The sequence below is a fragment of the Cicer arietinum genome, chromosome 4 (genome assembly GCF_000331145.2).
Source record: "Cicer arietinum cultivar CDC Frontier isolate Library 1 chromosome 4, Cicar.CDCFrontier_v2.0, whole genome shotgun sequence".
NCBI classification, from domain to species: Eukaryota; Viridiplantae; Streptophyta; class Magnoliopsida; order Fabales; family Fabaceae; genus Cicer; species Cicer arietinum.
Window position 1 is genome coordinate 48,352,803 of NC_021163.2, and position 11,320 is coordinate 48,364,122.

Genomic DNA, 11,320 nt, shown 5'->3' on the forward strand with positions numbered 1-11,320 from the left:
TATATATATACAAAATTATGTCTCTTTGAAATTTGGTCAGTTTCATTTTACTGAAATTAATTAAACTTAATTTTTTGTTTTATAGTGTTAATTGACATGAAATTAAAATAATTCATTTGTAATTATTTGTATTTGATGTATACGTATAATTTTATGACAATTAATATTTTGTAATCGAATTGTTATAAATTTTGGATTTCGGTTTTGAAACCAAAATGTTAATGATTATGATTACTCTATTAATATTAAAAATAATTTGAATATTTGTAAATTAAAATTCTAATATATCCAATTTAAAATTAAAAAATTTACAATTCTCACAAAGATCGATGATTAAAATGATCGACAGAGAGAACAAAAAATATTTACCGCGTAGAGATGTTGAAGAAGATGATTTTGCGAGGATGACGAAGCAGAAGCGAACATTGATTGAGGCGTACACAAGAGGGAAGAAGAAATTGTTGGAGAAAGCCATTAAAAAAGTTAAGGATTAGAGGGATTAAAAGAAGGAAAGTTTATTTAGAAACTAAGTAGAAGAAAATGAGGTGAAATATAAAAACACAAGAGAACTCTCTAGCAGATGTGTACACATTAGCTTTTTTGCTGAGGTGAGATATGTTTGCACACGTGGAAGGAATTACTATGAGTTGGCAAAAATATAGTGAGGGAGTTTGTTTTAAATATATATAATAGACTGCTGCAAGGCGAAGGAAAAAATCTACAAACAATACATATTAATAGTTATGAAGTTTATATAGCATACTTAAATAACTGAAAATATATGTATATATATTTACTCTTGTTCGTCAAAGTATAAAATTCGCTTGCCACCATTGCTTTCTGTACCAGATGCAACAACAGTTTCATTAAAATATTGGGATATGTACTCCTTCAGAATGAATGAAATGATTGTGAATTAAGTGGCAATTCTACACCTCGTGTTGAAGTTTGAGGTGTGACATAAGATGTCCTAGGTGATGTGGAAGTAATAGGTATTCTATACAATGTCCTAGGAGGAAGATAACCATGAGGAAGTGCGACATTAGTTTTCCTATGAGGTACACCACAACAAGTACTATAAGAAGGTGCAACATGAGATGTTCTAAGATTATGTGAAATATGAGATGTCGCAAGAGGATGTGCATTATGAAATATCCTAGGTGATGGAGTAGTAGTATGAGATAATGTAGAAGGTCGTACAAAAGGAGGATTTGTATTTGAACGTTTGAAATGTTGTTTTAATTGACGAGTCACGAGTCTTAAGAGTTTTTTATTTATTTATTTGTAACCTCTATATTTATATGTCATCTGCAATTAATAAGAAAAATAGAATTGTTTATACCATAAAATCAACAATAACGTATAGTAATGAAATTCATCACCTCCACAAAATGAAAAAATTTACAATTTAATAATCAGTATTTCTACCATCGCCGTTATCATTGTCAACTTCATGAGACTTATAATAGTTTTCATATTCATTTTTTTAATCTAATCGTCCTCACTCTCGCCATTGTTCTTCTACGGTGATGAACCTCCACAATGCCATATTGGTGTTGAACCTTCATGCCACGATTGGCAACAATATAAACCATTCACAATAAAATAAAATAATTGTTTGATTGGTTCTCCTATGTATTCAACTTGCATAATCTCTTTAACAATACAATAATAGTAATTTACTTCAACTTCTTCATCGTCACCCTTGACACAAATTGCATAATTAATAGTTTTTTTTTTTTTTACTAACACTCAATTCTTTTGTATGAAACTTAAAACCATTGATAAAATAAATAGGTTAGGTATAAACCTTCCTCTTAGAACCATATGCTAAGTGGCGCAAATACAAATTTTACACCAAGTTATTTTGATCATGTAATCATGTATTATAATTGAAATATAATTGTTGAAATTGCAGGACACTTACATATGTTTGAAACCAAATTGGAAATCCAAATGCAATCCTACCATCCACGGATATATTTAGGTAAAATGCTTCCAATTATTGCACAAAGTATCTAACGTGTGTGTCTATATATATATATATATGATTAATGAAAAAGGATAAATCAAGATCAATTTATTTTATTTGTTGGATATATGCTTGAACTTCTTCACAATTTAGGAAGATGCGCAACAGTTAATCCTCTATCATTCAAATACGACTCTTATAAGTTTCAATTGAGCGATCAGAATGATTGAAAAGACTTTATTACACCAAGTTGTTGAACTACATCATCTTGACTCCTATCATCATTTTAACCTACTCTATTTCTCAAAGATTGCACATGAGACTCAAAATAATATTAACAGAAATGAGAAGTCTCTTAACATAGATATGCCTCATAAATTGACCCCTCTATATGTGATATGTTTTTAATCATTTGCTTCAACCTATTCAAGTACCTAAACAATAACATATATAATATTAACTACTAATTACAAATAAATAAGAAATATAGATTGTAGGTTGAACGATTTGAATAATTATCTCTCAAACGAATACGTACAACGATATTGCATAGGATCCCAAACTCTTGCTTTATAAGGTAGATGAATCCAAATATGCTCCATAGAGTTAAAAAATCTATGTTGAAATATTTGTTCCAATTTAAAAGTTGTAATCACTATATATGTTTTGTTCAATCAACAACAAAGCGTCCACCTGTAAAATTGTTGACAACAAATCTTTGAAAATTTTACTCAACTCGGCTATAGGATTCCACATGTGATTTTACATGTGACTTGTCATACACTGAGGAATTTTATTTATCACCGAGCTTTTTTTTACCATCCTATAAATATTTTTTTATCTATTGATGAGTTTGTATCCCTTTCTTGTTGTTCCAAGTTGCATGACAAGTCATTGTTCTGATCAGTAACGGCTCACCTTACCTAAAGTTAGATAGGAATTCCTTTTTTTAAGTCTTGGTAAAAATCTAAGTTTAGGATTTCTCATGAGATAGCAACTTATTAAATTTGGAGTGGTGGTTCTCAAAAGTAAAAAAATAAAAAATAAAAAAATTAGATAAAATGTTGGTAATTGTTATTATAAAAAATAAAATAAAAACAAAGAAAAAAATATAAAAATTTGTCTTCGATTTGTTTATTCTGATTAATAACAATAGTTTTTCTAAGTTCTTGTGTCAATGCATTAAGAATCTCCATAAAAAAAGTGTGAAAAATGAGATAATTTGATATTTGTGTGTGTGTTATTCTAAGTAGTGAAGTTTACTATCCAAAAACACTTTACCTTTACCTAAGTTTTATTATAACCTAAAAGTCCTTCAAAAATGTATGTCATATTATCTTGTATTTGTCATTTAGAATTCTTTCAAACATGTGGTAGAGTGATGCATAACTTTGTTAAATTCTTGAGAGACTTGTAGAAATTCATTATTTGTGAATGGTGAAGTTTCATTTAACACAGAAGATTTAAGTGTGGCATGAAAATCATTGGTGTTGAATTTGTAGTAGGTTGTAGAGTAGAATTTTGTTTATTTGTGTTTCTTTCTAGTTTAATTTATATTTTCATTTGAGAAAAAACAATTCTTTAAGTTTGGAATTGTGATTACTCATCATTTAATTATTATTTAATGTATATTTTTTTAGTTTATAGTTTCATTTTCGCTTGTTGAATAATAGTTTTAGTCACTTAAAGTTCCATTATAAATTACTTGTGTTTTTCCATTATTCTTGAAGTAAGTGGCTAAAAATGATGTGTAAAGTGTAAAGTGAAAAAATTAAAGATTTTTATTCTAACAAACTTATAATTGGTTATTTAATTTCCTTTCAAACCAGACAAATCTTTTATAATGTTGTTTTATTTGTTTGATTCAGCAGCATGTAGATCTTTTAAATCAAAACAATGCTTGTGAAATCACATATATTAGTTCCTAAAAAATTACTATACAAGTAGTTTTGATTTTCATTAGAAACATCAACATGTTAATTTTAAATGATTATTTTATATATATATTTAAAAAACTATAAGAAAATTATCCAAAAAAAAAAGTTCAAAAGTTGATTTCAAAATCTATATTTTAAGAACAAAATTTCTTGAACATATAACATTTAAAAAACTCATATTTAATTCATTATAAGTTAAAAAAATTTATATTTATGCAGATGAACTTAGAATAATATTCTAAACATGTTTGTAAAAAATCATTCAAAAATTTAAAAATTGAAGTATGTTTTATTTCAGCAAAAACTAAAACAACTTATAAAATTATTTTATAAGGATTAAAATATGTGATTTTTCATTAAAGAGACTAAAAACAAAATTTTAAAATTCTATAACAACTAAAAACTTATCAAATCCAAATCCAATTGAATATTTAAACTTAGGAGATTGAGTTTAAACTTCTATTCTTGATTAAAAGAATATTTATATAACTCATAAGAAAAATATAATTTCACTTGATTATTCTCTATAAATTAACAATAATTTATACACCTTGTGCAGTACATATATATCTATGAAAAGACTATATATATATATATATATATATATATGATACAATTTTCTTTTAACAACATTTTAAATATCTAATATATTCAACAATCAAGAACCCATAAACATATAGAACAAACATTTATACCATTAAAAACTATAAAAATAAATAAATAAATAAATAATTTGTTGCACAAATACAAGTTCCCTAGCTCTTTGATTTCTTATATGTATGTGAGAGCAATTTTCATCGTTGATCAAAACCATTATGGTGCTTGTTATGGCCAGCAAAATTCATTTCCTTAATAGGACAAGGTGGACCACTACTCCCTGGGATGTATGTACATCCAGAAGGCCCTGATGGAGGCACAGGACCTTTATCAAGAGCTTGCAACCTAAGTCGTTTCTTCTCCATGTTGAAAACCCTACCACCAAGGTTTGGCTTCACATGAATTATTGTAAGAAATAGGAGTACCAAAACAATGTTATGAACCCTCATTTTGTTGTTCAAAACTCAAAAGGGTATGTAAATACTTATAGCAATTAATTAATAAGCATACAAAGTTGTTGGTATTTATATATACATTGGGAGGTGGTGCTTGTAACTAATTTTGTGACTTGTATATTTTATTAGAGGAAAAGGATATGCATGTAAATTAGTTTTACAATTAGACTCGTTTTATTAATTATATTGGACGTTATTGACTAAGGACTATACTAGTTAGGAGTTAATAATTATATTTGAATGGTTTTAGAAAAAAAATGTGTATTTGAATTGGTCATTATTTGTGCCGTGTTATTAAGAGTATATAATATGATTTACATGCAATTGAATCAACGGTTTTGCAAGTGATTTCCACGTAATTGAGATATATGTACTTATAATTTGACAATAGAGAGAGACCTATCAAAATTGTAACCTTGTTTGACAAACAAAAGTTTGATTGTTTACTTTGATCTCCTAGTGGAGGAAAGCAATGCTAGGATGAAGTTTGAGAAACTTCATGGAACCTTTTAAAAATTAATGTAACTTTTACGATAGACAATCTTCATAAATAGTGCATTATGTACTGGTATTTAAAAATTATTAAAAATTTAACGACAATCGATGATTTTTTTTTAAAATAATAGTTTATGACTTTCGCCATCTTTATGAATAAGACAATTATGTGATTGATATCGATTCAATACGAGATATATATATATGTTTTCTTTTATTTTTATAAAATCTACATCATTTAAGTCATAATCTTAATGATGAAAATGACCATTAACGTCTGTTTCTAAGAAACGGTGTTTACGATCGTTCCAAATTTTAAATATTTTTTATTTATGATTCATATCGTAGTCCAAATTAGAATTTGTAAAGCTAAAAAAAATATTGTAATGTGAAAAGTTGGCAATAGAGCATATAGAGGACTTTGATGTCGTAGAAACACAAGAGAAAACACGCAACAAACAACTTGCAATTAGTTATAATTTATCTTTTTTTTTTTTTTTATTTCTAGTGTATATTTGTTACGTGACCATGCGAAAATATTGATTTGGTCAAATCGTATAAAAAACGTGCATATTCAAAATATAGTTAATTAGGCGTGGTCGATACTTAGCAGAGTAATTGGATTGGAGGGATCAATTACAATACTAAGATGAAATTACACTTTTTTTATTAAAAAAAAAAATTAGAAAGATGATTGGCATAACGCTAAAGTAAAGAATATTTTAAGTTATTATTTTTGTTAGGTGGTAACTACATATGAAAGGAATAAAACTACTTTGTATTAGTTGAATCAATCAATGATTAAGCATTTTACTATCATTACGTTTACTTGATTCGTAACATTTGGTATCAAAGCTCCGTTTGGGGACTGATTAGAAAAGAAAATTGTAGTATTTCTCAAATATAGAAACTACGTATGAGAAGAGTGAAAATTGAAGACGATCAACAACAATGTTAATGGAGGATCTCCTTCGATCAGAGTATTGCAGCGGCAACGCAAGAGCAAAACAAATCGAGGTGGTATAAGACGCAAAATTGAAGGACTTGAAGGTAAAAAATTTCTTGCTCTAAGCAATTGACAAAAAGATTATAGAAACGATTCTCAAGAAAGACACATCGAAGGATATTTGGGAATCAATTAAGATGAAATATCAAGGCTCAACCAAAGTGAAAAGGGCTCAATTACAAGCATTTATTGTTGGAAAAACCCTAATAACGTTGTGCTCAACAATCCATGTCAATTACATGATGAATAGCCAAAGGCGGAAGCGTACCTGTGGGAATTGCCATTAATGAAATCCTGAGATGATGATGATAGAGCCAATGGGTTGGGTGATCTTCCTCAGCAAAACACCCTGAAGACATTGCTCTCATGGGGATAGAGAGAACCAGAGAGTTTTCTCCTTTAGGGTTTTGAAACTGAATAGTCTTGTTGTGTTTGCCTTGGGGACCATTACCCCTATATATAACTATTATTAGTTATATCCCAAATTGCAGTATTTCCAATTCAGCCCCTCATTAAATTAGAAACTGCCTGGTATCTACACTATTAATTTTCATAACTATTATGCTCTTTAGCCATAAACTATTATATATTATTTGACCCCTAGTTTATTGGCTAATTATATAATGACCCTAACACACTTTATTAATTAATTACATATGTGACCCATAAATCTTACAATCTCCCACTGGTCACACATGTATCCTTAGGAGTGTGTTAGACTTTATGACGTCAAAAATGTCATTATAATTACCTTGAGTATAATCCAAATTGTCCCGTCCATTAATCATATCAGCACATGGAACCAAAGAGGCTTTCGTCATAATAAGCATAACTAAACCCATCAATGATCACCCGTACTGACACAACTAAATGACATAGACCCATTATGAAAAGTGTAGCATGAAAATTACATGAAGTTGGTCAATGCATGTCAATTTTCAACTGGTCCTACTTTATCGAATGAGATCATACCATAACTTAAATGTACAAAGTAACCAAAAACTGAATACTTTAAACTTTATTTCTGATCAGAAAGTCCAAATACAATGTATTTGTACTTTACAATTAAACATAGAACATGAATTACATAATGGACGAAACTCCCACTAAAATCAAGATTCCTCAAACTGTAGCACACCCATGTGAGCAGTATGCTCATGAAAGACCTTGGGTGGTAGACCTTTAGTGAGTGGATCCGCAATCATGGAGTTTGTCCTTAAGTGTTCTATGGATATCTGTCCACTTTGTACCTTCTCTTTAACAACTAGGAACTTAATGTCAATGTGCTTTGACTTGGTTGAGCTCCTATTATTGTTAGAATACAGGACTGCTGATCTATTGTCACAATACAACTTGAGTGGTCTTTCAATCCCTTCAACTATTTGCAGCCCCGTGACAAAATTTCTCAGCCAAATGCCCTGGTCAGATGCCTCATGGATTGCTACGAACTCTGCTGCCATAGTTGATGAGGCAGTAAGACCTTGCTTGGCACTACGCCAAGAAACTGCTCCACCAGCTAACAGAAAGACATAGCCTGAAGTTGATCTTAAGCTGTCTTGGCATCCCGCAAAATCCGAGTCAGAGTACCCAGTGATCTCTAACTGGTCTGACCTCCTATATGTGAGCATGTAGTTTCTTGTTCTCTTCAAATATCTCATGACCCTCTTGGCTGCTTTCCAATGGTCAAGACCTGGATTGCTTAAATATCTGCCTAAAATCCCTACTATGAACGCTATGTCTGGACGCGTACATACTTGGGCATACATAAGACTCCCTACAGCTGAAGCATAAGGGATCTTTTGCATTTCTTGAATTTCCAAACTTCCCTTAGGGCACTGTTTGAGACTAAACTTGTCTCCCTTAGCAACTGGGGTGTCCCCTGGTTTGCAATCCTGTAACCCAAACCTTTTGAGAACCTTATCGATATAGCTCTTTTGTGACAATCCAAGAATACCTCGAGATCTGTCTCGGTGTATCTGAATTCCTAATACAAAAGAGGCGTCACCAAGATCTTTCATCTCAAAATGCTTTGATAGAAATTTCTTAGTTTCGTGCAACATGCCTATATCGTTAGTGGCAAGCAGTATGTCATCAACATACAAGACCAGGAAAATATGTCTGCTCCCACTGAACTTATGATACACACAATCATCAACTGTATTCATCTCAAAACCAAATGAGAGAATTACTTGATGAAATTTATGGTACCATTGACGAGAAGCTTGTTTTAGCCCATAAATGGATTTTCTTAGTTTGCACACCATATTCTTTGGGTCTCCCAACACAAAGTTTTCTGGCTGCACCATATAGATCGTCTCATCAATGTCGCCATTGAGAAAAGCTGTTTTTACATCCATTTGATGAAGCTCCAAATTAAAGTGAGCAACAAGAGCCATGATTATTCTTAAAGAGTCCTTCGATGAAACCGGAGAGAAAGTCTCTTTATAATCAATCCCTTCCTTTTGAGTATAACCCTTAGCTACAAGACGTGCCTTATATCTCTCCACATTACCATTGGAATCCCGCTTGGTTTTAAAAATCCATTTGCAACCAATGGGTTTCTTTCCTTCAGGTAATGGGATAAGTTCCCAAACTGAATTGTCTTGCATAGACTTGTACTCCTCATTCATTGCTTCGATCCACTTATCTGAACGAGAATCTTGCATGGCTTGATGAAAGTTGACTGGGTCGTCTTCCGTCATGCCAACATTTTCCTCTACCTCATTGATAAATACTACATAATCATCCGAAATAGCATTTTTCCTTTCTCTAGTGGATCTCCGCAATGGAGCTGGCTCTTGAGGCACTTGTTCTTGAGGATCTTGAATTTGATCTGGATTTTGTTCTTCCTGAACAACCAGATCATCTTGAGTTTGTTCAATAATGGGAAAGTCAATTGGTGGAAGAATCAGTTCTGGAATTGTTACCGATTCTTCCTCAAAGACAAAATCTTTAACCTTAATCTTCCCCCCAAACTCAATATCCTCAAAGAACGTTGCCGTTCCCGTCTCAAAAATTGTTCTCAAATTAGGATCATAAAATTTATAGCCCCTTGATTTTTCTGAGTACCCTATAAAATAGCTGCTAATTGTTCGGGGTTCAAATTTCTTTTCATTCGGCCTATAAGGCCTTGCCTCAGCTGGACATCCCCAAACATGAAGGTGCTTCAGACTAGGCTTACGCCCAATCCAAAGCTCATAAGGTGTTTTAGCCGCTGCCTTAGTTGGTACTCTATTAAGAATGTATGCTGCTGTTTTTAATGCCTCTCCCCAGAGTGACTCTGGCAAGGTGGAATGACAAATCATACTCCTTACCATATCCTTAAGAGTCCTGTTTCGTCTTTCAGCTACACCATTCATGCTGGGTGACCCCGGCATAGTGTATTGTGGGACGATTCCACATTCCTCTAGGTATTTGGCAAATGGTCCCGGACGTTGTTCACCTGAACCGTCATATCTGCCGTAGTATTCACCACCACGATCAGATTTGACCTTTTTAATTCTTTTATTAAGTTGATTCTCAACTTCTGCCTTAAAGGATTTGAACACGTCTATTGATTGGGACTTTTCGTGAATTAGGTAAAGGTAGGCATATCTAGAATAATCGTCTATGAATGATATAAAATATTGTTGACCATTCCAAGAAGGAGTTGGAAATGGCCCACAGATGTCCGTATGTATCAATTCTAAGACGTCTGTAGCTCTATATGCGCCTAATTTCTTATCTTTAGTCTGTTTTCCTTTAATGCATGCTACACAAACGTTAAAGTCTGTGAAGTCAATGGAATCTAAAATTCCATCTGACACAAGTCGTTCAACTCTATTTTTAGAGATGTGACCTAGACGCTTGTGCCAAAGCACCCCTGAATTGAAATTGTCAATTTTCCGCTTAGTACCACGTGATTCCACATTCAAGGTTTCATTATAGTTAGCCACAGTTTCCAACAAATAAAGATTATCATAACCAGAAAGTAAACCGGTTCCAACAACATTCGAATTTAAAGACAAAGTAAATTCTTTATTCCCGAATGAACAATAATATCCTGATTTGTCCAAATAAGAAATAGAGATCAAATTCCGTCTAAATGACGGTACAACAAAAGTGTCTTTTAAATCCAAATAATGACCGGAACTTAATAATAATCTAAATTTTCCTATGGCTTCAACTTCTACCTTCTTCCCATCTCCTACATAGATCCATCTTTCAGTATCACTAGGCTTTCGGAAGTTCAGGCAACCCTGCATTGAAACACTGATGTTAGTAGTTGCACCAGAGTCTAACCACCAAGTGTTTCTAGGTACTGAAGCTAAATTAACCTCAGAACAGACCAAAGACAGAATCATACCTTTCTTAACACGCCAAGCGTGATATTTGGCACAATCCTTCTTCACGTGTCCAGAACTCCTGCAGAAGAAGCAGTTGTTATCCTTAGTCTGCTTCTTTTGTTCTGGACCCTTAGCAGCAGCTTTGTTCTTGGGCTCCTCAATTCTTTTCCTTTTGCCCTTGTCTTTAGAGATGCTAGTAAAGTGAGCACTTTCAGTCCTATCTTGCTTCAGCCTGTCCTCTTCTTGCACACATAATGAAATGAGCTCATTAAGAGTCCATTTCTCCTTTTGACAATTATAAGTCACCTTAAACTGACTGAATTGCGAAGGAAGAGACAGCAATACTAAATGAATGAGTAAGTCATCTGACAACTCAAGCTTTAGACCTTTAAGCTTAGAAGCAATGTTGGACATCATCATAATGTGCTCTCTTATATTTCCCTTGCCTTGATACTTCATGGAAATTAAATTCTGAAGCAAAGAACTTGTTTCAGCCTTATCACTTTTTACAAAGCGTTTTTCCATCTCAACAA